At 37.8% G+C, this 27,725-nt stretch overlaps 1 long non-coding RNA gene across 4 annotated transcripts; it reads right to left on the bottom strand.

The window, feature by feature from the left end:
- Nucleotides 1-742: 742 nt before the first annotated feature.
- Nucleotides 743-27,725, bottom strand: LOC139114336 (uncharacterized). 4 transcript variants are annotated; one of them, XR_011547857.1, is made up of 9 exons: nt 27,711-27,725; nt 12,427-12,615; nt 5,156-6,274; nt 4,473-4,496; nt 3,883-3,897; nt 2,778-2,810; nt 2,300-2,323; nt 1,980-2,090; nt 743-1,428 (listed from the first exon to the last, which is right to left on the bottom strand). It is a non-coding gene; the product is annotated as an uncharacterized lncRNA (long non-coding RNA). The 4 variants fall into 4 exon arrangements; XR_011547855.1 differs by lacking the exon at nt 27,711-27,725 and adding an exon at nt 16,717-16,731; XR_011547856.1 differs by lacking the exon at nt 27,711-27,725 and adding an exon at nt 14,039-14,053.

The following is a 27,725-nucleotide window of genomic DNA, read 5'->3' as shown; positions in this document are numbered from 1 at the left end:
TCATTTTTTCAATCTCACATTCAATGTCTCTGTTTCATTCCACCATGTCAGACTCCAAGTAATGATGAACATCCAATTCTTTGGAGAAAACGGTCAGCGTCGGAGTGAGAACATGTCAAATCTGAGATTCATGTACATGGTACCTTTTAGGAGTAGCAAGAGCTTGAATAATCTTTCATTATTCCGCTTTTTCCCTTCCTGTCTTGTGACGTTTCTTTTCGAAAAGCAATAGGTCTGATTTAAAAAAAATTCTTACTCCTAATATATTATCATTTTTGACAACTCCTGGTACAAAATCCACCTGTCCATGAATGGACATCTAGAAAAAGTCGTACTAGATAGGCCAAATGAATCACGATTTGGTATGGATTGCGCCCTGATGTACAACTGTTTGCATTGTCGAGGACACTTCTATTTGAAGATGGACAAGTACCATCCGGTACGGTGGCGTTTTCGTCCTACGTACTGAGAAACTCGTGATCAACTGTAGACTTTTCATCCATGTTGACTTCAGGGCGACCTTTGACCTTACGTTTGTTCTTTTGACTCATCTGTTTGTACAGAAAGCCGAGTTTTGACAACTGTGTTTAGCATAAGAGTACCTTTCGAACCCCATTCAAAGATAAATAGTAGGGGTTTAAGCTGTCCTGGGCAGGCCTAAACATATTCAGTACTAGTTCAGAGTCAAGTACCGCCACCTACCTTCCGTTTGCAGGGTCAACAAACTAACAGGGCAATAACGTCCATCTTATATTGTTATCTTTATTTTTTACCGTACTTTAACAATGTCAAAGTCAAACATGTGCAATGCTATTCCTTTACATGGCATCATCCGAGCTTTAGCCTGTTGTGTCTGCTTTCGATTTGTCTCATCATCAAATAGAAGACGTTGCTATGACTTTTTATATTTCGAAAAAGTTACAATCTATTCGCAGCCACAACTTTAAACGTTCTGTGATGTTGATACATAATGCACAATTTCCTTCGTGATTGTACTCGATGACAAAATGGAGTTGCCGTGCATATCATCAGGTACGTAATCATTAGACCGGAAGTAATGTGAAACGTCACTTCCGTTGTCCATCTTACATAGTACCGTCATATCTGCATGCATGGCAACAGTTGTAATCGCGAAAAAGTGATGAAAACGCCCTTTGTAGACATTTTACGAGTTTAAGTAGCCCTTTGATGTTGCTCAGAAAATCTACCATTTCACGGAAAAGCCTTCAAGCACATTTACAGAACGGTGTCAAACCTTTGATTTACAGACAAGATAAGGTGAAACCGACTGAAGAGATCACTTGCGAATTGCGTGACCTAGCACAAATAAACAACAAATTGCACGGGAATAATGTTCATCAGACGGGGTTGTAATGCTTCTGTTAGTCCGGGGTACATATCATTCCGGCCGTCATTTGGCAGTCGGACCTGAAATCAAATTAAAGCACGTTTATTGTCATTTTACAAAATTTGCACGACAAGAAACTATCATTATCTTTTTAGAGTTAGTCCCTGTTGATTCAAAATATTCAATACCATTCACTTCCCAGTAGACATATGTACCATCAAGCCACTACTACTGTGAAGTGTAAACATAAAATACTTTAAAGGGACAAAGTCGGTCATGTTATATTGTTTGACATGTTGAAAGATACTGAATAAATGGGTGACCATGTATATATTCGAACCCGGTTTTACACAAATTAAATGAAACTATCACGAAAATGAATCAATGGTCATGATCATTAATTCGTTTTCTCGATGGTGTCATGTATCGTGTCTAAAACCGGGGTTGAATATATGCATGGTCACCCATTCATTCAGTATCTTTCAACATGTCAAACAATATAAGTAGTATCTCGTACCAAACAAAATTCATGCAAAATGGCCGACTTTGTCCTTTTAAAGTGCAAACAACTCTCAGGGACGAACCATTAGAATTTCAACAGGGGTTGAATCAAGCACTCCAACTCTCTTACCGGTTTTAGATTAGGGTCTTCACTGCTTCCACTAATGAACAAGCCGATTGACTACAAAGAGCGCAGCTGTCACCAGTAGAGCGCTGACGGCATGGAGGCCATTCGCGCCACCTACGGCAGGAGGATAAAATTAACATCAGCAACAATTTAATGTATTTGGCTAAGAAAGGGAAGTGGCGGTAATTTTATAGGTGATAAGTCTACATTGATTGCTGATGAAGACTGGTCTTTAATGCGCACAATAACCACGCCCCCTCCCGTCCCTCCTCTTAAAAAACAAAAGAAACAAAATGAAAAAAAAAGGACACATTCATACTTACTCTCTGTTGTCGCTGCCATGGTTACTATGGAATAGAAATGGTCAAACATCGACATGTTAGTTGTTGTTTCACACACATTTTCAACTTCAAGATCAGAAAACACGACTTGAAACGCAAGACATCGCTGAATCTTTGTGTTTCAAATTGCCAGTCGATATTTTCGAGTCATAAGCCTACATTCTCTAAGCTGTCAAAATTTTATAATATTGACACCTACTCCATAAAGCCCGACCAATTACACGTGACGATAGTGCAGTGTTGCGTCCTGGGATGGAATATACCTTTTGGTGTTATAAAAGCAAAGACATCGATGCCTGCAGTTATAGCAGAACTCAGAAATTGGCACGGAACAGCTGAAGTGGCGCTCAACTGTTTAGTCGACAACTATTCGCGGGATTTGATTGGTTGGGGAGAGTTCGAGACAAACGCCAATCATGACGTGGCAGCCCAGCTTTGGTCAACAGAAAGGTACACTTACCTTGAGTCATGCCAGTAGCAGCCGCTGTAGATCCTGAAATGTGGCAAATTGTTAAAAAACGGGTGTTAAATATCCGATCAAGGCAGATATAAGCAACCTATGACATAGATATTGTTGAATACATGTATTCAGCCCATTTGCATTTTGTACTTGACAGAATCATGAAATGTCACACATATCTGCCGAGTTTTCCAACAAAAATTAAAAAAAAGTTTTTACTAGTCACTGAAGCGGGCACTGTTATAGTTGGTGGAAACTTTTTTTATCATTTATAGTGTAAAAAAGATCATTAAATTCGTGCATTTCCGTACAGTGAGAGCAACTCAACGAGCCAGAGGAAAAGAAAGGTGAATTGAAGATTGTAGTTTTGTTTTTACATATAGCAGTTTTTTGTGCCGCTTCTAATTTCATTTCAATACATCCATAGTGTTCAACGACACTGCTTTTCGTATTTTTGTGACGTCGGAATAGAATTCAGTTAGTCAACAATGACATTGGTGCTGTGCACGGTGATATGAGCTGGTAATAAAAATGCTTTGAATTTCAATAAATTCATTGGAGAAAAGTTTTAAAAAATCACTTTTTTGAACAAATGTGATGGATATATATTATCAAATGTCACAGCAATTGTCCCCATAACTTGCATTCTGCTTTCACTCTATTTGTGTTACACATCACAGCTTGTGCAGTATTTCAAACCGAGAGGACTTAAAATGGTATCTAAGGAGTTTAAATTATTCAAAGTAGTATGCGCCGCGAAATTTAAAGACTTTTGCTAGAACTTTCCCATACGAAACATTCAACTGTGATTCGTCAAATCAAGCATGGGAATCAGGGTCACCGTGCAAATGTTGGTACTGGAGAAACAAATTACGAACTTTCACCGACACTTCAAATTCAAAATGAGCGCCATCTCTGCGTTAACAGTAAAAATTAAATTTTAGATTTTCACAAAATTAAGGCTAAGCCGCTGAAAACTTTACTTATTCCAAGGCTTCAAAATTGGACCCGTAAGTCCGAATATCTGTCCCGAGGCGCATTCCACCTGAAATGCATTTCTGTAAGTTAAGCATGATTGTAAAGGAAACTTGATAAAGGAACTCACCTCCTCCTCCTCCCCCTGCGCCACCAACGGTGAGAGATTGAAAAAATATCATTAATGTTTCAAGTGGAAGTTCAAAATCAATGTTATGATGTAATGATTTTTTTATAATATTAATTTTACCATCTAGACTCTTAGCTTGTCGTCTTTCTGTAAAATTTATGTATAGCACTTGTGTTCTCGATTTTTGCACCGTTTGTTTTTTTCTGATTGTATGTTGAGTTTACTGTGATTTCAACTCACTCGTGATGTTTTGCCTCATAATAACATTACATACAGCTTTACAGGAAAAATCGATGCTCTGTACTTTGAAAAAATCATAGTAGAGTTGAAACAAACAAGTTTAAAATGGACGACAAAAGTCTTTAAAAAAAGAATGCAGATCGAAGTACTGGTTCATTTCCCTCGGTGATATTGTAAAATGTCACAGAAGAAGAACCAATAATAACATATCTATATCGCCATCACTAGACTAGAGATTATTTCTCATTCTAAATTCAAACCAGTACATTATCGACCTTTGTCCAACAAGATATTAACATGATCAAACAATGGAAAAACTAATTTACAAAAAAACCTGTGTAAGAACGTACCTGCAGTGGTCGGAGCGTTTGTACCTATTTCAAATATTACGGATAAAAAGGAAAAGGAAATAGATTCGTTTTATACCATATTGCACCAAGTAAAACACGCACATAAAAAAGATCTTAAAGCAACACCCGAGTGCGCCAAGAAACAACGTTTTTAGGTTTTAAAAATTGGTAGTACAGTATTCTGATATACCTTATTTCATGGCCATGAAGTGTTTCCGCAAATAGAAATCTTTTAGCACATCCAATGACTTACTGACTTACTTGTATATGTATGTACGTATGTATGTATGTATGTATGTATGTATGTATGTATGTATGTATGTATGTATGTATGCATGTATGTATGTATGTATGTATGTATGTATGTATGCATGCATGCATGCATGTATGTATGTATATATGTATGTATGTATGTATGTATGTATGTATGTATGTATGTATGTATGTATGTATGTAGTATGTATGTAGTATGTAGTATGTATGTATGTATGTATGTATGTATGTATGTATGTATGTATGTATGTATGTATGTATGTATGTATGTATGTATGTATGTATGTATGTATGTATGTATGTATGTATGTATGTGTGTGTGTGTGTGTGTGTGTGCGTGTGGATGGAAGTGTGTGTGGGGGTGGTGGGTGGGTGGAATATATGGATGGATGATCATGAACAGTTCCTACCTCCTGCAGCAGCAGTACTAGGAGCATCTATTAGGAAGATAAAAAGGAGAAGAAAACAAATTTTAAGTATCGAAAAAAGATCAAAGATATATATTTCATTTTACTTTGCTTCACTGTGGTATCTTTTTGAGAGGTATAATCTGTCAATCTTAGTTGTTATGGGAACAGCTGACCAGCATCGTAAAAAATTATAGTACGCCTTGTTGTTCCACCCAAAGTTCACATTCACGCCAGTTTAAAATGTAACTTCTCAGTGTACATGATTAAACCAACATTAGGGAAGAGAAGTAACATTTTACTGTTTGTTAGCGAAAGGCAAAAGTTATATGTCGAATATACTATTATAATACATCGAAATTGTGTGAAGATTATTTTCTTAACCATAGTCCTGTCCAACGACCCTATGACTGACATATTAACCTGGCAGAAGAGTCCAAGTAGATTATGAAATATGTTGCTTACCTGATGTATTAGCTGAAGTAAAAGAAAAAAATAAAAGGATATAAAATAACAAAATTATTCAAAAGTTGCCGGACGCTAGAAGAGCTGTATCAATTGTTTTTATTCTGCAACTGGAGATAAGGTTTCGTTTTTAACGATTCAGTGAAGTATCTGACGGAAATTGCTATTTTGAAATAAAAAGACATTTTTCCTATGATGTACAATTTATGCAGAACCCAGGAAATCTTTGAGTATTGACTATAACTCAGCAAAACTGAATCACTCTCATCAGCGACAATTGCATGCTTAGTCGGTCATAATTTGCATATATTCATATGCCCTAAGTGATGTGTGTCCACCATGTGTACGTGTGGAAAATCAGTGGCGCTATATGCTTTTCGGCGGTTCACATCCCCATCCCACCAACCTGATTCCGACGCGAGAGTGAATGAGCGCTATTTAAAATACTTTGACCTGAATTCCTCTCAGGTAGGGTCAACTCTAAAAAGTCGTTGACAGCATTACAAAAGATGACGACAGCACAGTCGGCCAACAAAATCAATGCCATGACACGGGTCGTTTGTCACAAGAAGGGTGGCAAACACTACTTACCATACGCACAGGATGCGCAGAAGAAAATAATGGCGAGTATGAGCAGCTGCTTCATCTTCTTGAGACCTGAAAAAGGGGACACAATGTCAAATAACAAGAACAATTCTAGAATTTAAGCGACTCCCTTCCAAGAGTCAGTCTGTATAGTGTCAATTCCAGCAAATTAGAAATCGTTATTTTTCTTGCATTTAGATACCAAGCGTAAAAACACTTTGCCGGCCATTAATCATCGCCGACGTTATATTCTAAAGAACTCGTGAAACATTAAATCTGTTTTTAATCTCCGTCGAGGCAGGCATATAGTTGATGGAAACTTTCACGAAAATTGTACTGACAGTGTCTTTAAAGATAAAGGCACTTGAATGAATCCGGCAAGCCCTTGGCAACTAGTAGATAACAGCCTTAAATGAAAGTATTCACATGACTTTGACAGTATGCGCCTCGGCAGTGAAAGACTTAAACTTTCGCTCAAAATTTCCTCAAAGAAACTTTCAAACATTATCTTCAAAAATCAGGGTCCACTGTGCAAATTTTGGCACCAGAGGTTCAAGTTTACACCTTAAATTTACGTTCGGAAAAAATTAAATGTTCCATTGTCACGACAACAAGACGGTGTAAATTCCCATTTACTCCTAAAGCGTCAAAACGAGCCCACACAAGTAGTAAATCAGAAAAAAAAGTATTATAGCACTTTGAGATTCCGAGTACGTGTCCTCAATGTGCATTCTTTCGTTAATGCGCTCTGTATTGCCCGCCTGTTAAATCCTCGCAAATTTATGGCTGCGACTCTATGACGAAGGCACAACATTTTATGGTTAGGCCTTATCACAGTCATCCGACTGTGTTACTGCGCCCTTGGTTTGATGTGAACTGGTCACAGCGGGTGCAAATTTCAAACCAGTTGAAAAGCCTATTTGTTGAATAAACTAACTGGAATGTTTAGACGCTTTTCGAGTCGAATAAGAGCTCGAGTCTTATGGTATTTTACCCTTGCTAGGTTTGTTGCAAATTGTATCTTTTTCAAATGGGGTTGAGATCATACTAACGACATTGAAGAACCGTGAAGGACTACGAAGGACGATATTTCTGAGTACAGACAGAGAACTGTATTTTCTGTTCAAAACTGAGTGGAGGACAGCGTAACTTCTCGTGAGTAGGGTGACGGACTGTGTTTTCTGTACTAAGTGGGATCGATGCAGTGGGTGGAAATATCGTGCTTTCGTCACATAGTCAAAAATTAGACTATTATGGTGTAAGGGGTTGCCTTTACACTGGTTTAAAAGCTATCTTTCAGAACGTGAACAAACCGTCAATATAAGCAATGTCTTTTCGTCATATAGGTCAATTGAATGTGGTGTTCCACGAGGGTCTATTCTTTGTCCTATTTTATTTTTGTTACATATAAATGATATTGTAAATTTCACTGATACATTTGATTTCCGTCTATTTGCGGTCGATACAAATATGTTCAAATTTATTAAACACACAAGTGTCATCAACCTTGATCAGATCAATGTTGACTTTCAGAAGGCTTGTGACTGGTGCAGTGCAAAAAAGCTCACTGTTAATGTAGAAAAAACAAATTTTATGTTAATTAAAACACCCCAAAGGCTGGTAAATACAGAGAGCGGCTTGAGTGTTGATGGAAATTTGGTAGCGAATGTCTCGTCGACAAATTATCTAGGGGTAATACCAGCACTTGACTTGGAAGGCTCACATTGATAAAGTTAGGAAATTAATCGCCCAAATGGTTGGAATTATTTCTAAAATTCGTCATATCGTCCCCAAAGAAATTTTGCTTTTGGTTCATAATTCAGTGATTTTACCCCATATTTGTTACTGTATTGAGATCTAGGGGAATACATTCAGTTCTTTACTCCAACCTATCCTTATTTTACAGAAAAAGTTGTCCACCTTATCACATTCTCTGCTGCGCGAGCTCATACCGCCCCTCTATTTCAGAACTGGGAATTCTCAATGTCCATAAGCAATGTGAATTTAATACTTGTACTTTATCTTTGACCTTAAAAATAGTCAGTTCTCACATTCGTTATATCGTTACCTCGATCCAGTGCCTCATAGTTATTCAACACGTCTTAAAACTGGTGAAAACTTCTATATTCCTAAAGTTAATCTTATTTTAGTCAACACAATTTGAAATATGCTACAACTATGCTATGGAACAAACTTCCAGATTCTATAAAAGTTAAGTGAAAGAAAGCATTTCAAACGTCATTTAAAAGACTAGCTACTTGCCTGTTGATACTATTTTCCCCAAAAGTCGTTAGGTTTTCTGGTCACGTTGTCTTGTTATTTTCTGATCTGTCTCATATCATTTGTTTCACGTAATATAACATTTTTGATCTGTACCTGATATGAAATATAGTTTGCAATTATTGCTATAGGTTTTTCTGTCCATATCCGCGGAATCACACCTTATGTTATCTATATAGTATATACATTAGGGGCCACAACTCGACTAGTTCAGAAGAACTATATTGTGGTCCCTGCTAGGAATACCTGCTAAATTATAGAACTTAAATTTAGCAATTGTACCAATTTCTCTATCTTTGTTTTTCCACGTGTCTTTTGAGTGAATGTAATTTTATATTCGTAGCGAAATAAACTGAACTGAAACTGAATATGGTGAAGGACAATGTTTTTGTAACAGAATGGGGTTATAATACTGTTCATTGTCTGATCCTGCTGTGCTGGAAATGTTGTCCTTATATTGGCCTAATTACGTAATGTATAGAAATTATGAACTATATTTCACCACTCAATTAGGTTTTCTGTTTGATCTTCTTTGTCCTTCGCTGTCCCCTATATCCTTCCTTTTAGTTTTGCTCTCAAATGGAATGGCTCGTTCTCGTTTACATTTACTCCATCAGCTTTGTAAGGCAGAGAGGCAAATGACTTTGAATACTAAATTTCCAGAGCGACTTCAACCGTACTTAAAAAATTGCTGAGACAAAAATGGGTCCATGAAAATCTTGCCATCATCTTGCAGGAATATGAGTTCATTGATCTTGAGTCAGTCTACGTTCACTATTCGATGGAAGATTCTAGTCGAACACTATATATTATTTCATTTTTTAAATTTTGTTTTGCCATATGCGTTATACATTTAACTTAACCGTTGCCAGTTGCACAGTCGCATTTCCTCTCTGTCGCACTGTCATTGTAAACACAAAACGATATTCATCTTTCGCAGTCTGCGGAAAGGTAGAAGAATTGATCGTGTTGAGGGTGCCAATATCACCTCTTTCGCTGTTTTAGGGTCATCGTTTGCGCGGTTGCATTCAGGTAAAAAGTTTAGCGTTCCCCCGACAGATACGCAGTGTGCACCTCGAAATTGATAAACTTAAATATTTGCTCAAACTTTCCTATAGGAAAACTTTCAAACACTTTCTTTCAAAATCGAGAATAAAGTCGGGGTTGGGGGTTCACAGTGCATATTTTTGCATCATGGAAACAATATTAACCGATACTTGAAATTGAAAATGGCCGCCATCCCTTTGTTAACTCCACGGGAAAATATACTGTTTCTAATTTTCACAAAAAGAAGACATTAAAAAATTTATTTATTCCAAGATTTTCAAATTGAGCCCACACAAGCGTAGATCACATCAGAATTGTAACTATGTGAGTCTGGTTACTGTCCCAGGGGGCGCACTCTACCTAAAAATCAGCCACTAATACTCTTAGACTATCATTGTTACTTTGCCAAGGTATTGATCAATGGTTCTGTTCTTGTTGTTTCAATTCGAAGGAAACACATTTCATAGAAACAGCGTCCTGTGTCTGGTTAAATCCAATGATATATGACTGCGGTGACTGATGGAAACAAAAGTTGTTCGCCGCCTGTGCTTTTTATGCGAAGAAAATTCGAACAGAATACCGGAAGAGAAAATACAGTTTTTCTCAAAAGACAGAAAACAAATAAAATTTCTCCGGTTGCAGAACATAAAGTACCCTGACGCAATGAGGAAAAAGCGATTAGCCGTTGAAAGCGTGACATTGTATCGTCGTGAGACGTTCTTACACCTGTTTGAAACCACTCGGCCTCAAGATCTCATGACCTGCCGTTTTCATATCTACATTTGGGACACGTTACACTCGGCTTCTGGTTTTCAACGACATCGCTTACAAAGTTAATACAGCGGAAAAGCTGCTTTTCTTGACTAGGCTATGATAAAAGTAGACGTCGATTAATAATCATCATATCCACGAAAATCATCACGCGTGTTCAAATTTGACGGAAAAGTAATGTTTTCTACCATTCGGGAATCCCAGACCTCAACAGAGAACCAGAAAGAATTTTTTATCTCATTAAAGTAGTCATCACGCAGAATTTACGAAAAACGAGAACTAAAAGTAAACTTTTCAAATGGACAATAACTCGACCAGAAACCTGATTGTTTGGGCGGGAATATCTCTTCACGACACGCAGACTACTTCAAAGATACCGACATGTTATTCGTTGAAAACACTATGAAAACCTACACTTGTCCACTCACAAAGGCTATATTTAATACAATAAGAATGGCTCCAGGGCGATCGGAACTGTTCCCTTCCCTTTGTTTGGTAATAGTAATCTCGCCCGGACCGAGACCGCTTTCACTTCCTGATATTTGTGAAATAACATCACTTAGGCGCCTGAACTTTTCGTCACAAAGTAAATTCAGAAAGCTGCGTTTCTTGCCGACGCTCATACTTGAAACACTATTCCCATATTCGCTGTTCACCTGAAGGCATGAAGAAGCTTTTCTATCGGAGTGACAACAATTACTATTGTCCTCAATGGGAGGCGTTTGCTTAATTGTAAAAAAAATATTGAAAAGACCGGGTAAGCCGATGAAAATTGTATTTGAACAAAAGATAAAAATAAAACGTCGGAGAGATCAGGTGACGAGTAAACTGAAGGCAAATTAAAAATGTAGATATGCTGGCATTTTTGATATTACAGTGGAATTTGATCGAGTGTCCGTTTTGCCTTGCAGAGCTCGACAAGTCTACATGTTGCTAATCATTAGAAAAGTAAACATTTGCAACAAATTGAGTCTTTGATGTTAGATATACAACGCGCGCGGCGAACGTTTTCCATACACTGTCTAGTCTACACTCATTACAGTCGTTTCAGCAAGCCACTCATGCACAACAAGCTTGACACCGCACTATAGCTATAGTACATCATCAAAGTTTTCTTTCAGCTGTTTGTGTACTTTGATTTGGTACAACTCAGACAAAACTCACTGGCATATTTTTCGAGTGTCGGATCTATATCTCGAGGAAAGTCCTCAACATCAACCGGACTGACCCTGGGCGTTTTATTATAGTAGAACATTGTATTTCTTCACTGGGTAAAGAATATTTTGAAGGCTGCAGAGAGATATCACCGTCCCCTCAATGCTAACCCGTTGCCGTGTATGATGTTGCCCGGGAAATTAAGTGCCAAAATATTGTAAATTATTTTAGAAACACTGGGTGTGTTATTCAATGGCACAAAATGTACCGTGTTGATTTGAATTGCACTTGCATGTGCAAATCTTCAAGTCTATTTTGTAGCTCAGAGAAGTGTCAATTGAGAAAGTTTCATTTAGCTGAGATAAAAGATAAAGCGGGATTAAAGTTTCATGCAGGAGAGTTTAGCATTTTCTGGTTGACAATATTCAGTGTTGTATGGTGTCAAACTTGTTGATAGAGTAGACTGCACTGGCAATGCTACAGACTGCATGCTGAAGGAACTGTTGCCGTGATTGCTGACATCGAGAGAAGAAGAAAAGTTTTTAAAAAAGAATTTACTTGTTTCTTCATAAAGTTCCCAATTTAAAAGTAAACACCTAAAAGAAAACTGGTGATGTGCATGTAGTGCAGTGTTATGTTTGTTGTGAGTGACATGCTGAAACGACTGCAGTGATCGTGACGAGACAGTGTATGGGAAACGTTTGCTGCGCGCTGTAATCTAACACCAACCAAAGACGAAGACTGAATTTGTTGCAAATGTTTACTTTTCTAATGATAAGCAACATGTAGACTGGTCGAGCTCTGCAAGGCAAACCGGACACTCAATCAAATTCCACTGTATTTGATGTAAAATAATCTTTTCACTAAAGAAATGTCAATTTTCACCTTGTGCCGAAATCTATATCCAAATATTAATTTGTTAGGTTCTCAAGTAATCAAATGAAATTACGTCAGTAAGAGTATTTTCATACCTTGGTTCTGCTGTAGAAAACTCTAACCGTCTTCTCTTCGGTTGTCGTCACTTGGTAGATGGATCGGTTGGCGCTCAAATCCTCACGTTTCTCCCAGTCTTATACATCGGCGTCAGTCATGGCAAACGTCGCAAACTTGTTTCTGATTGGCTGTGATGAACATCACGTGATGGTTACCCTGGTATCTCACTTGAAACATACAAGGACAGTATTTGTTTACTTACCAAGGTAACCATGTCAGTTTCAGTGTGTTTTGCAGGCATCGATCATTTTAAGACGTAAATACACGTTTGAATTTGTCACTGTCAAGTCAGAGACCACCGCCAACAATGGCATCTTTTTCCGACAATTAATTTCGGATATCAACTGACTCCAATTCTCATTCGTCTATGTCACTTGACGTGTTTGTATTGTATCAATCGGTCATTGCTGTGCCCTTTGAAGTTGAAATACAAGTGAGATAAAAACCGAATATTTTCATCGAAGTTTTAGGGGATGGGTGGGTTGGGTGTGCCGTTTGTGGTTCCGTCGGCGATAGACCGACACTATTGACACAACACTACCCGTAGATATCATGACAAGCACTTTGTCTTTCTCTCTGTTATCGTTTTCAACGAAGTTTGTATTACAACATACTTCAGCAATTTAAATTTGAGCTACAGCGGAGGTACAATTTCAAAACAGCGAGTCACACGCGGTCAAGCTGACTTACTTCCTCCTATTGTCCTAAAAATTGGACATGGTTTCAAAGCAACTAAGCTAGAAATTTTTTTAAAGTGTGCGCAATGTCGTGGATATGTTAAATTACTGGGACTCGAATAACCGCCGTTTGTCTCAGAGTCTTAAACAAAGAACTGAAGGCACAGATTTGTTTTAAGAAACTATAACATATTTCAAAATATATATGAGAGAAAAATAATGAGTCAAATATTATTTCCATCAGGTAAAATTATTTCGACGGACAAGACGACAATAATCTTGACAATAAGCTTGAGATATTCCACACCTAACGATAGGCCTACAACAACACACCCATGCCACCATCGCGACCGGACGACAACAAAAAGTGATACCAAAATGAGTCACCATCTTTTTTAAGTCTTTCACTTTCGAGACATGTTTGAACAAAACATCTACCGGTAATTTTCCGTTGTTTTTCGTACTCCGTCCGGTACTGCCGTCGCATAGGACGCCCGTTGCCTTGTTGGGAGGTCGCGCACGAATTGTACATCTCGATACCGATAAAGAAGCTACTTCATCTGGTAACTTTTGGTGTATTTTCAGTATTTTACGGTTTGTTGGTTCGGTGTTTTTATACTACTCCAAAATCACGGCGAGCGTCCAGCCTGCCAGTACAGCCTGTATATGTTCTGCGCAAAGCTCAGTGTTGTTGACAACTGAATTGTGATCAGGCCTAGAATTCATTTTCCAACGGTAATATTGCATGTTGTTCGAACAACACTCTGTTCGCAGAACAATCCGTCTTCACTGCCAATATTTTGTGTTCCAGCATGCTGTGCTAGGGCGAATCATAAAATGTACTACTTATTTGACAAAATAATGGAAATATTATCAAATTTTACAGCTATTGATACTTGACAATCTGACTTACATTCCCGTGAATATTTCGCAAAGGCGGTAATACGTATGCTGCAATGCTAAGCCGAACAAACGATTATTTGCACCTGGGGGCTTCGAGAAAATACTATATCTAAAGTGAATACATGGAACAAAAAGTACAGGGAAAATGACCAGTTATTATCATCGACCATGTGTGCAAGACCTCACATTATATAATTTTGAAAGAGTCGAATGCTATCGCACAAGTACAGATTGATTACATTTGTAATGTCATAGTAAAGACATACTATGAGACTAGAATTTGAACAACAATGGATACAACATTATCTCGCAACGACAGAAATTCGAGTTAAATGCATGTTGACAACGAGATTATATTTTATGATCTTTAATTATAAAAGCAAGCAGTATAATATATTTTGGCGAGATATTTGCAGAGACAGAGTGGGAGATCGTCCTAAGTAGTACAGACTTTAATGTGCCTAATGACCTACAGGGCAGGATATTGTATTTTTTAACCATACGTCACAAAACAAGGGCACGCCCCTAACACAAAGCCCTTTCCGTGTTTTGAATTCACATACAAATCCAAATCTCCACTGAAACGGAACCGGAACCACCTGCATCTTCTGATATAGCGATGTAGTCGTTAGCAGTCGTTCTGTCGGAAAGGGCAGAGTGATTGTATTTTACTTCGTGATGGTTCTACTTCACTGGACGCTCATGCTATAAGTCGTCGACTACGTCTTTTTTGACAAATTCACGCCCTGCTGAAATATCCGAAAACTCTCCGCGCTTGAGGCCTTATTCCGTTAACTCCGGTTTTCTCGGCAACTATGTATGTCTGGGGAATGTTCAACGCAGTTTTCGTTTGTGTTTCAGGTTTTCAACACCGAAGTTCGCAGCAACTTTCAGATATTCCAGGGCGAAGTTGGACATTTTGGCACTAAAACAACAGGGGAGATTAAAGCCCCACTAGCTGTAACTCTTGATATTTGTTGAACTCAAAATATCTTCCTATTCTCTCCTGGTATTCTCTGAATTCCACCCTCTGAAGGGATACGGGATTTTACTGCATTGGGAAACTATTCCTTTGTGACACATTTGACAAGTAAATTCAAATTTTAACAGCCATTTTGACTTCCCGCCATTTTCAAAAATTGGTAATATTTAATACAAAGGAAACAGAACATGCAATGTCACAGTTGAAAACATTCACTCCCATGCATTACATGGACTAGTCTGTGCAGTTTTATGTGCATATTTCAGTGCATATATGCACACTATCCACTGTTTTTACTTTTTGGCATAGGGTTACGATTTAATGTCTGGGCAAACATTTAATCGCAGTTTAAGCTTAATCTTATCTTGTTCAAAATTGCAAATACAGTCCCAGCTGGTAGTTAATAATAAGTGTATAGACACACCTTAATTAGTACATTCTCACAAACTTATTTTAGTTTGTATTTAAAATCATAAAAATATGCTACAAAATACAGCTAGCGCATGGGGCTTTAAAGATGTACATAACAGAATCTAAGTACAAGGCTTCGCTGGTGGAGACTCTGATGAACTTCAGGTCTTAAATACGTATAATTGGTTGTGCATATCTAAGACGTAATATAACCACGTTCAGGGTAGACTTACTCCAAGTCTGTGGGCGTATCGATATTAAAACAGTAAATTGAAAGAATAATCTTCACAGACTGTTGCGTTAGTAGTGGGCTGTTGGCGTAGATCGTGGGGTGAACGTGATGGCCCAGCAGTAATTGCTGCCAGGGAAAAGGCAAGCGACGAGAGCAAGTCTACGTTCAGGGCTGTTCATATCTATTACGAAACAAGCGGCAAAGATGCGCATTCAAGGTCGTGAATCACGGTTAAGTTGTTACCTCTGAGAACACAATCCAGGGTTCAACCAAACACTGCCAGCACCGAACGTCACTATCAGGAACAAGTAGCTCCAAAGCGGAAGTTTCGAACTCCATAAATAAACTTCATAAAAAGTACGTCGTTGTCATGAAATATTAAAACCAGGGGCCGTTGTACAAGTGTTCGGATTGAAGAAGTACATTCGCTTAAAGAGCCAGTAATGCTGACTTTTGATAACTTTTTCACCACTTTTGTTTGAATGAGAACCATAATTCCTTGTTCTACTCCCCAAATCATTGTTCAGCTTGCCAACTCCGCCCGTACGTGTGTTTTATTGTGAAGTTGAAAAGTGACTTCTGGTCCAGACCAGAACTCAAATGTAAACAATAACAATGCATTTTACAGATATAGACGCTAAGTTGACAAGCTAAATAGTGGGTGTTTCAACAATCTTTGGGAGTAGAATAAGAAGTTGCAATTAATATGCAAAATAAAAATAATGAAAAAATCATCAAATGTTAGCATCACTGGCACTTTAATCCAGCACGTGAAATTCATAATGGCCATCACCTCGTGTTTAATCACATTGACTTTGATCTTCAGTGAAAAGGAAAGCCAAACCAAACCAAACCGGATCAAAACAAGAAATGTCAAAACAAGCCTGTAAAACTTAATTCTCTTGCGAGGCTAAAACATGATGTCTATGTACAGAGTGGCAACGACTTCTACGATTTCGAGTCTGAAAACCTGCCCCGAGGCGGTGTGCCATAAAATTCAGCTTTAAGTGGAACTGATACCGCTTTCCCTGCACAGAAAATAATGAAAATATAAATTGATCACCTTATGCTCCAACAGACGTTGCTGACATATACGCATACCGTCAAAATAGACCCACATGTGCGCCTTGTCAACTCGACATGATAAATCTCATGTCGGTTTTCAACGAACCTGTGAGCTACCCTGTCAAAGCACTCTCTACTATGTCACCGCTTTCGACACTTCCCATAATATTTCAGGTCATAAGTGTGTACTTTTGGGTTTTGTTTGTTTTTAGCACCAAGACTATGATAACATGAGATAGGAATGACCGGGTGGGGGCGTCCGTTGTATCGAGGAGGATGATTCTATTCTGACACAACTTGAAAACGTGCAAGAAATACTAATCGTCAAGTAACGAATGAATGATTGACAGTGTCTACAGAGAATTCAACAGGATTATCGTTAATAATTATTATAGATATTAGGTACTTTTTGCTTGTTTTAATTTAGTCGCCACGAAATGTGTCTGACTTGCAACTTTACATGAAATCAAAAGCATGGCGGTAAAATGTTACTTACCAACACCTTGTCGACAAATCTTGGCTTAAGATAGCATGCGCCTCGAAAGTGAAAGACTTAAACTTTTGCTCAAACTTTCCTCAAGGAATCTTTCAACCATTCTCTTTCAAAATCAAGAATAAAAATCGGAGGGGAGGTCACCGTGCAAATTTTGGTACTGGAGAGACAAATTACTCAAGATTTACCGATATTTGAAATTCAAAATGGCCGCCATCCCTGTGTCAACTCTATGGATAAAAATAAAATTTTTGATTTTCGAAAAAGAATGTCTCTTACACTAAGAACTTTAGAATGAACCCAAACAAGTGGTAGATCAGAAAAGAATTGGAAAAGTTTGAGAGTCCAAATATCTGTCGAAGAGGCACATTCTACCTTAAGAAACTGGTAGGACTTCACAAAGTTGTTACACCTAGCACCTCAAATAGATGCCTATGTCTCCCTAGAAACTTAACGAAATCGGAATGAATTCTCATTTGTACAGGAGATCCTTGACAGACACGGACACCTGTTTCAGCTGCTTCCTACATACTTTCGTTGAGTTTGAGTTTGTTGATAAAATTTAATCCAGGTTGTTCGTCACCAAAACACTTTATATCAAATGGTATCACAACCAAGTGACAATATGTAAAAATTCAATAAAGTTGGGCTGGTGGGAACAATGTGTGAATGATCAATAACCGGTAAATGAGTAATAGTCGAATGTGTTTGTTCAAATGAGCGGGAAAAAACTCTCTGAATCGTTCGAAGTACGCGTCACGAAACAGAAAGACTTAATCTTTTACTCAAACTTTCCTAAGTAAAACTGTCATCCATTCTCTTACCAAATCGAAAATAAAAATCGGTAGTCACCGTGCAAAGTTTGGTAATAGAGAAACAAATTATACCTATTAACATTTACCGATATTTGAAATTCAAAATGGCCGCCATCCCCGTGTTAACTCTATGGAGAAAAATTACAATTTTGGTCTAAGACAGAGATTTTTTTTCTTATTCCAAGAGCTTTCACAAGGAATGGCAAGAACAGAGCTTTCCTGAACTTTTTCATGTCCAAAGTGTCTGTCTCAGGGGCGAATAGTCTGTCTTCTGGGAGAGGCATTGTGGAAAGCTTGTTGTTTACCTCCCTTTGATTTTCCGAAGTCCTTCCCTTAAGGTAGTACGCGCCTAAAAATTGAAAGACTTACAATGTTCTCCCGAACTTTCCGTAAGACAATTATAAACCATACATTTCGACATCAAGAACAAAAGTCAGGGGTCACCGTGCAAAATTTGCTACTGTTGGAGAAACAAATGCGACCCAATATTTACCGACACTTGAAATTCAAAATGGTGGCCATCCCTTGACTTTATGGAGAGTGTTAAAATTTCGATTTTTACATAAGTACAAGTCGGTAAAACGTTACTCTGTGAGCTTGAAAATATGTCTTCGCATGTGGCTGACCGAACGAGCAAAATTAGTAAAAATTTGAAAGTCCGAATATATGTCAACGAGGCGCGTTCTTCCTTAAAGCTAAGTTTCAACGCACATCATCGAAGGAGGTCAAGTTTGAAGGTCGCACCGATTGCAAAGGATTAGTTTCCCTGATGAACGTCGTTCTGAGTTCGCCAGTACAAATATCTCATCTTTTAAAAAAAATTTCAAATCCCATTCTAAAAACCTGTTAATTTTCGACCAGGTCAACTTTCAATTATATGTTGACAGATTTGTTCTGAGTGCGTAACAGAAGAAGTAAACAGATTTTGATGGTTTTGTCAACAGTGTTGGTCTGTGCCATGTGTTGGTCTGTGCCATGTGTTGGTCCGGGCCATGTGTTGGTCTGTGCCATGTGTTGGTCCGTGCCATGTGTTGGTCTATGCCATGACGCTTGTACCTGCAGGTTGTCAAATCATTGTTATCTGTGGAAACATAATTACTGTAAAACATGTTTGCAAAATCAAAAGTCTGCTCTGTGTTGCTGCATATTATTCCTTGCCCCATAATGATGTCTTTCTTGTTTTTAAAACGTAATTGTTCAATGTTTCTCAAGACAGTATGCCACGCGTCCTCAACCAAGGAGATGTCGAGTTTTCGCCGACGAGCGATGGAGTTTATGTCGTCTGAGAACACTAGAAAGTAGCAATTGAAAAATGGCGAATTCTAAACATTGTACTGAAAAGGGCATTGTAATTCAAGAAATGCCACTTGAGTTCGAAGTTATCAACGCACGACTAACGAGCAAGTAAATAATGAATAAAATGCCGCGTTGTTCTCATTTCATGTTCTGCTTTCTTTCAACGCTTTCAACAATAATATTTGTTCGTCAGTATCAGTATTTGCACAATTTAACGACAATCAGTTTTTGCTTTCAAGCCGACATATTAATCATCGACCGTCAGCCCGGGTAGCTGGACCAAACGTCCGATTCCCGACAGTCTGTCTTGAGTTAAAACCTACGAATTTGCTGCGGGTATTTATTAAAGTCGCCACTGTCAACACCACCTGTTACCTAAGTGTTTTTTCTAAAAGGGATATGTCGTCGGAACTGCGGTCAAAGGTCGTATGAGATCCATACAACCGATGTAAACACTGAATTCAACGTACGATGGTGATTGATGAAAGTTTTTTTTTTTTTTTTTTTTTTTTATGAATTTTTTTATTTCGGGAGATACGAGCAAAATATTAATTACATAACTTGCAAAAAAAAAAAAAAAAAAACATGAGCTCTTTATATATTGGCAATCAAAGCATAAATGTTACAATTACAGAACTTGAGTAGTGTTTTTGAAGGTTTATGAAGGCTGATATTTCATGCCTAATAAATATAATTACACTTCAAAATTTTCCCACTTAAGTAGAGCTCTTTCAATACAGTTATTTCTTTTGGCAATGTACATTTCAACTTTCTTGGCGGTTTTAACATTTATTCTCACAAGATTAAAAGACGGTATGGCATTTTTAAGTTTGCAATCATAAATAGACTTTTTGGCGATGAGGATACCTGATTTAACAATAAGTTGAAAGACTTGTCTCCAAGCAGAATTTGCTTAGCTGAGAAACTGGATGGTGCTTCGAGAGCAGCACCCCACAGTCCCAAAAGGCTTTTCCATATTGATTCTACACATTTGCAATGCACAAATAAATGAAGAATTGTTTCATCAACTTCCTTGCAAAATGAACATAAGCTGTTGATTACTCTTGGTGGACTCATGCGAGATAGGACATAATTAGTATAAATGATATTGTGGACAACTTTCCATTGAAAAGCTTGCAGTTTTGTTTCCATGGTTACATTAAATGGTAGTAAAAAGATATCCGTCCACTCGTTTTCATCTACATCGAGAAATTGTGAAAAAAACAATTTACATTTCGGTGTGATAAAATAATCTGATGTAAAACGTTTTCTGATACTCTTTACTGTACAAATTATCTTATCATTGATAACAATACTGACAGGCAATTCCGGTCTAACTAACTCTGGCTTGCACTTCTTCCATAACGGTGGTATTGACAGTAAAATACCTTGCCATTGTAACAAGTGGTTTAAATTACAACCCATTGCTGATAAGTCATTCCATGTTTTAAACTTATTTTCTTCATTGAAAATATCTGCAACATATACAATACCTTTTTTGAAAAGGAAATTATCAAAAATCGACCTCTTTTTTACAAGAATCTCTTTGTTGTTCCAGATAATTTGTTGGGCAATACCAAAAGAATTACACGGGTTTATCTCGCTCCAAAAATCCAACACTTCTCTATAAAATTTAGGCAAATGAATAGGCAGGAGCTCGGTGCAAAAATTGCAACAAAAGACAAGATTGCCACCAACTGGAAGCAAAAGAAAATTCAAAAATACTTTCCATGGGTGATGTACATCGTCTGCTAAAAAACGTTTTATCCATGAAACTTTAAACGCCTTATACATTGCAAAAACGTCAACCATTCCTAAACCCCCATCTTTGATATCGCCTATCAATGAATTTCTACTGATACGATCGGGTCCTTTCCAAATGAAGCGATGAATGACACTGTTAATGATTTTTAAATCAGCCATCTTAATGTTAATAAGGTTAAATAAATACAAAAACTTGGGAATAATCAATGCCTTAATTATTTGGATTTTACCAATCAGAGAGAGACCTCTGGAGCTCCATAGGTTCAGCAAGCGGGACATAGAATCTAGAGGGCCACTAATATTATCATGGTAGGCACACTCGGAGTTGTACGAAAAACAAACACCAACAATCTTGATATGAGAGTTGGGCCAATTGATACCCAAAGGCTTGTCCTTTCTGAACCTCCACTTCCCCAACCATAAAGCTTCAGTTTTGCTACGATTTATTGACAGACCAGAAACAGAATGAAAATTGTTAAGCAGAGAAAGGAGATTTGAAGCTGACACTTCATCTGCCAGGAAACACGTCAAGTCATCTGCAAATGCAGAGTTTTTGATAACACTGTTGAGAATCTCAATTCCACGAATAGAGTCATCTTGTTGAATTGCTGCTAAAAGAACCTCTATTCCAATAATAAAGAGCGCAGGAGAAAGGGGATCCCCTTGGCGAACACCCCGTTCAAGTTCAAAATAGCCTGTAGATAGGCCGCGATTAAGGACGCAACTGGAAGGGTGTGAATAGAAAGTGCGAATCCACTTGATAAGTGAGGGGCCAAAATTGAAGACTTCGAGTGCTTTATACAGAAAGGACCACTCTAAACTATCGAAAGCCTTCTCGAAGTCTATTGCCATTAGAATACCAGGTAAGTTCTCCCTCTGTGTGTAATCCATTATGCCCTCAATAATTCGAACACAATCACCTATTTGACGCCCCTTGATGAAGGCTGACTGGGTTTCATTAATAATTTTGGGCAGAATCTTGTCTATACGTCTTGAAATACATTTAGCAGCAATCTTGTAATCTACATTTAAAAGTGTGATGGGCCTCCAATTTTTAATGTAACGCTTATCTTTCCCTTTCTTTTCAATAAGAGTAATTACTCCCTGTTTTTGGCTATTGCCAAGGTCACCTTTTCATATGCCATATTTAGAGCACTGACAACATACGGGCTGATCAGGGGCCATAATTTAACATAGAACTCTACAGAAAGACCATCGTTACCGGGTGATTTATTTGTGGGAATGCTGTTCAGGGCTTGAAGGGCTTCATTGACAGTGATTGGGCCATCACAGGACGTCTTCTCAAAATCACTTAACTCGGGAAGACTGACTCTGTTAAAAAAGTCAGTAATAAAGTTTGGGTCATTCTTATTTTGTCTGCTACTGTAAAGTGTGGAGTAAAAGGACTTGAGCTCTACTAAAATGTCGGGAAATTCGTAATTGCCTTGCCATCATTGTTTACAATCTGCGTAAGATGTGATTTTCTAGAGTTTACCTTTTCGAGACCTAAAAAGTACTTTGTGTTCTTTTCTCCAAACTCGTACCAGTTTGACCTCGAACGGATTATACTACCTTCAATTCTGTGATCCAATTCCACCTGTAATTCTTTTCTAACTCCTTCGATTTCATTGCTTAAATAGTTAGAAGAATCTGACGCTAACGCAGCCTCCAAAAGCGTGAGCTTAGACTCAAGCTCTTCAATACTGTCCTTTCTGGCTTTCGCCTTTTGCCGGCCATACGTACAGGAAACCTTTTTAACTTTGTATTTTATAAATTCCCATAAATGAATTGGATCTTGTGAATGATACTCTTCAACCCAGCTTTCAAAATTACTGTAAATGAGATTTATAAACTCCTCGTCCTGAAGGAAACTATTATTAAACTTCCAGTAAGAACGTCCAAGGTTTTTACGACTATCTCCTATGGAAAGTGTAATTGCAGAATGATCGCTATAACTACAAGAAATAATATCTGTGTCTATAACAGCCAGCTGAAGAGAACTACTTACAAGAAAGTAATCTAAGCGACTCTGTATTAACTCAGGACGCAGTCTCCGCCAAGTAAAGCGCTTCATAGAAGGATTTCGGACTCTCCAAATATCGGTGAGATCGTGCTTGGAACAGATATCGGTCAGAGAAGAAGCGGACTTTTTCCATATCGTGGGGTTGCCTCCATGTCTATCTACATTTACATCTATTGCCATATTGTGGTCCCCTCCCCATATTATCTCTCTATCTTGTTCTATATTCATATCACGAATCATTTCACCAATGTGCAAAAGGTAGGAAGCATGCTCATTTTCATTATTTGGGCCATAGCAATTGATCAACAAAAATGGCTTATCAAAAATGTCAACTGAAATAATAATAGTTCTGCCCTCATCGTCAGTATTAACCTTCTTAATCGAAAAGTTGATATTTCTAAGAATAGTGGTTACGCCTCTGCTATTAGAGGAACCGTGCGAAAAAATGAACTGGCCCGGAAATAAGCTAGGCCACATTAACTCGTCTTTTTGGACACTGTGGGTCTCTTGTAAAAAAATAATATTGGGATTTTTCTTACTTAACCACTGAAAAACCCCTTTTCTCTTCTTATAATTGGCTATACCACGAACATTGACGGAAATAACATTGAAATTCTCAGTCATCAAAACTAGTTAGTAATGTAACACTACAATGCACAAATCTCGTTTAAAACTTGTATGGCTCCCGAGTTTTACAAAAGGACAAACGAAAAAAAGAAAAGGAACCCTGATTTCTACAACGAAATCAGGAAAAACGAAAAACAAAAAAAGGAACAGAAACGACAAAAACAAAAGCAAAAACAAAAGGCAAAAAGTGAGGCAAAAACATGGCTTAAAGGCACATGTTTCACAGAGATGTAACGACGTCATGGCCTAATAGCAACTACCAAACCCCAAAAAAGAAACTAAGTAAAAACAGTGGCAGTTGTCAGTTGCCAAAAGCTGGTTACACTAAGAAACACATAAATACAACCTAACAGAGATACGTTTAACTTACGGTCGAACACGAAAACAAAATTCTCACATGACTATAGATGCAAATGATTATGGAAGAGGAGATAACATCTCCAAAGTACCCGTTCAGACACATAAGCGCAACACATTACGTCAAACAGTTGACTCTATAGCCTGCTATAATGTTATTTTTCCGATGGAGATTTGTACAACATGTTGTTAATGAAGAGCTGACCATTGATGAATCTAACTGTCTTCTTCTCGTGGTATGCTTTATCCATTACCTTCCGAAGACTCTGCTTGACTTTGTAATCCGCATGGCAGAGGTCTGTTTTCACAAAAATCTCCGTATCTTCGAGAGCTTTGCGCCAGTTGCTCAATATAACACTTCTTTGTACCCTAAGAGGGAGTTTTGCAATTATGTGCCGCGGTTTCCTTCTGGTGTCTGCGTTCTCCCAGTTCTTGCTTGGAGCGCGGTGGGCATTGTCAATCAATAAGTCCTCCATTTTGAATTTCTCGGCCGCGAGCTTCTTCACAATATCAATGCAATCTTCACCTTTTCTTTCAGGTATTCCCCAATGCGGAGATTATAGTTGAATATCTTTCCAAATTTAGGGCAGATTTCTCGACCAATGCTATTCTTTTTGTGGAAGCTTGTAATTCAGCTCGCAAATTCTCCACTTCTTTCAAAAAATTTTGGTTCTGGGCTTTCACTTGCTCTAAGTCGTCGTCGACAAACTGCATGGCTTTATCGAGCTCAGTATATTTCGCTTCTACGACTTCAATTCTACTTGACAGCTGTCGTTGTTCAGATATAATAGTCGATACGCTTTCTGAAATCGTCTCAACCTTTTGTTCTAAATCATGCAGACATTCTTTCACTATGGATTTCAGCAAAGTGGAAGACATGCTGCCTTCTTCACTCACCTTACGTAACGGTAAAGGTGTGCTCTCGCCATCTTGAAAGTACGTTGAAATTCCCTGGCTGTCAGCGCCAACCTTTTTGGATTTATTACGACGTCCGCTTGCCATGCCAATCGTGAAAACCTCAATAAAGAGGTTGCTGGTCACTTTGAAGAGCAGTTCGTAACGACGAGTATCTCAGCTAGGAGTTCTACACGCAATAAATCAAACCAGCCTTTGGCAACGACGCAACCACGCTGTCTACTCCGGCATCATGACCTGTGACCCCGTGATTGATGAAAGTTAGAAAATGCCTGTCATAATCTACATCGTATGATTTAAATGTTGCAGCTATGATGATGAGGTGCATCTACAGATATCGTGCATGAAATACATTGTTTGTAAACAAGAAAACTCGCACAGGCGCAGTTCCGACGACTGTTTTAATAAGTACATGAGAAATAAAGTGCGTGTGTGAGATATCTGAGTATGCAAATCAACCGATAATGAGCCATCATCAGTTCAGAATATTCATTGGCCTAAACAGAACACTATGTATCTGTGGAATCGTTACTGCAAGCGCTGATCAAGATCAGAAACGCACTTTTGTCAATTACGCAGTATACTATATGAACTTGAAATATTTTGTTACGGAGATGAAACACCCATATGTCGACACCAATCTGATTAAAATCAGATGTAGAGTACGGCGACGTATTCTCGCGGTATTCTCTTGCTGTCGCCCCACACTACATCTGTAGTGACAGGCGACAGCAAGAGAATACCGCGTACGCGTAAGTAGATGTCGCCGTACTGTACATCTGATTTTAATCAGATTGATGTCGACACATGAGAATATGCTCCTTAAGGTAGAATGCGCCTCAAGGACAGATTTTTGGACTCTTAAAATTTTACAAGACTTTACTTATCTACCTTTTGTGTGGGCTTATTCAAAGCTCTTGGAGTAAATACAGTTGTCACCTTCTTATTTTTTTTGAATTTCGAAAATTAAATATTTCCCCGTAGAGTTTACACGGCGAACGCAGCCATTTTGAATTTCAAATATTGGTAATTTGTTTGTCTTGCACCAAACTTTACACGGTGACCTTCGACTTTTACACTTTATTTTGAAAGAGAATGGTTGAAAGTTTCCTTAATGAAAATTTGAGCTAAAGTTTAAATCTTTCACTTTTGAGGCGCATACCACCTTCAAGGGACACGAACTGTAATTTTTGAAGGTATTTTTTATCATGTTTATTCCGTAAAATATGCAAATTTTTCCATTCCTCTCTGAAATGTATAAATACGTAGTATAAGCCTGGTAACGCATTGTGTTCGATATGCAATGTTTTTGTTGACATGCGATTTCCAGTCCGGACTGAAATTCAGTCTTCAACAATTATGACACTGGAAGTCATACACACATGCACAGACAGATAGACAGACAGACATGTACTGGTTGTTGAACACTAGGAATTTCGACATTATTTTGGCAGAAGAACTAGAAACTGTGATCTACAAACTGGACGAAAACACACCAAACTGCTACGGCCAATTGAGCTTTCATCACAAGTCACTTGAATTAATTTGTACACATAAACAATACTCAACAAAACTATTCGCACATTTTTTCACCATGATATTTAGCTTAAAATGCCAGACAGACATTTTCGCCCGATACAACGAATTGAAAAAGGCAGGGCTTTTATCAGGTTTACCTCTGGAATACTGATTAACTGAACAAAACTAAAAGGAGGACAATGGACCAAACAACTACAACAACAACAACAACAACAACAACAACAACAACAACAACAACAAAAGACAGAGACAGTAAGCACTAATATGAGAAGCGGTGATTGAGGAGTGCCAGTTTAATTAATGTGTGCTTCCTGCAAAACGAGTAATGTAACGTTACTATATGATCCGACTAGACGTTTCAAGTAATTTGCTTTGTGAATTATATATTTATCTATCCTCTCGATATATAATTAGAAACTTTCCCCATCTATCTATCTATCTATCTATCTATCTATCTATCTATCTATCTATCTATCTATCTATCTATCTATCTATCTGTCTGTCTGTCTGTCTGTCTGTCTTGTCTGTCTGTCTGTCTATCTATCTATCTATCTATCTATCTATCTATCTATCTATCTATCTATCTATCTATCCATCCATCTATCTATCTATCTATCTACCCGTCCATCCTATCTATCTATCTATCTATCTATCTATCTATCTATCTATCTATCTATCTATCTATCTATCTATCTATCTATCTATCTATCTACCCGTCCATCCATCCTATCTATCTATCTATCTATCTATCTATCTATCTATCTATCTATCTATCTATCTATCTATCTATCTATCTATCTATCTATCTATCTATCCATCTACCTATCTATCTATAAATTGATAACTTTTGAACTAATTATGACCCTTAAGTTCAGTTTTGGCATTAAAAAGAGTTTCATCAAATGTACTTTCTGAACTCCAAACAATTTCTTTAATTTGCATGGACAGTTTATTAACCATTTTAGGACAGTAATGATGAACGACGAAAATGTATGTAACGAAAGTACTTATTTTACAGTTACGATTCAATCTACCCTTCCATTTGATGTGAACAAATCTTTTTTATACAATGATTTGAAAAACTGCACTATTGCAGCATAAAATTTCGCATTTTCACCAAGATCAGAAAATTACCAACATGAACCATCGGGTGTTGTACTTACCGACCTGTCATACGT

This window comes from Ptychodera flava, chromosome 16 (assembly GCF_041260155.1).
Source record: "Ptychodera flava strain L36383 chromosome 16, AS_Pfla_20210202, whole genome shotgun sequence".
Classification (NCBI taxonomy): domain Eukaryota; kingdom Metazoa; phylum Hemichordata; class Enteropneusta; family Ptychoderidae; genus Ptychodera; species Ptychodera flava.
This window is presented reverse-complemented; position numbering and strand designations above follow the sequence as displayed.